Source organism: Pyxicephalus adspersus, chromosome 1 (genome assembly GCF_032062135.1).
Source record: "Pyxicephalus adspersus chromosome 1, UCB_Pads_2.0, whole genome shotgun sequence".
Taxonomy (NCBI): Eukaryota; Metazoa; Chordata; class Amphibia; order Anura; family Pyxicephalidae; genus Pyxicephalus; species Pyxicephalus adspersus.
In genome coordinates, this window is record NC_092858.1 from 152,128,848 (window position 1) to 152,129,946 (window position 1,099).

The 1,099-nt window shown below is 38.7% G+C and overlaps 1 protein-coding gene across 1 annotated transcript in view; it reads right to left on the minus strand.

Annotated features, from left to right (window-relative positions):
• The window catches only part of DCBLD2 (discoidin, CUB and LCCL domain containing 2), a gene marked incomplete in the record, with an annotated part of 49,670 nt that overhangs the window by 47,468 nt on the left and 1,103 nt on the right, over positions 1-1,099 (minus strand).

Sequence of the window (1,099 nt, forward strand, 5' to 3'; positions counted from 1 at the left end):
AGAATTTGTATACTAAAGAAATCAGGGCATTAGAGAGGTGTATAAGATTGGATCTCAGTACATGATAGCACAAGCCTAAATATATAAACTCATCATCCTAACCTAGCAGCTATAATCTCATTATGTTCTGCAGAGAAAGCTGCATTGCTTTTTTCCCTTCCCATACCCTTTTATTGTATGAGATTTCAGCTTCTGGTAGACTTACAAAGGCAGAGATGCAATGATACCCAAATGTACACAAACAGCACCCGTGGGCTCATTTGTAGAGTCAATTTGCCTTTATGGAAGAAGAAGGGTCCAATATATATTTTCAGGGTCCTGCGGCTTCTATGGCAGGGATTATGACAACAGGCATTTCTTGTTTATTCAGAAAACACAAAGCTATACCAATAAGGAAATGACAGAGATAACTGGAACACTCATAATTATTCATCCCATAAGATGACTGTAAAACACACATAACTCCATTTTAATTAAAACACAACACACAAATGGATTCAGAGTATGCAATATTCACACTAAACATGCTGGTTCACACCAGGACACAGCTGGTCAATACAATTGTAAGAAAGTCCTCTGGGCTACAGGGAAGCAAAAATCGACCCACAAATTACAATTTTCCAGTTTTAAATGCATGCACCTCTGCAGAATCATGAAGCCGTGTAGGTGATCAGACATGAATCTCAGGGCAATCACACGTTCAGTACAAATAAAAGCATAAAAAACATCACATTCGCTCTATATTTTCAGTGACGTGTAGAAATAATAATTCATTGTAGGAAGATCACGTAGCGCTATACACCATAGCATGACACAAATAAAGTTAATTTTTTAATACAATGTATTTACCAGCTTAGCAATAAACATTACTGTGAACTCCCAAAAGGATGTTAATAGATAATAAAAATAAAATGCAGCTTGCAGAGGAAGGGGATGGGAGGAATCAGAAGGCGAGCCTGGAAAATTGGGGATAAGCCTGGAAATTGGTGGGGTTGGTTAGGAAATTCGGGAGACGGAAGACCTGCACTGGGCAATGAGAGTGATATGGGGGGGCAGAACTAAGAATAGGGTAGTGTTTCCAAACCAGGGTTCTGTAAAA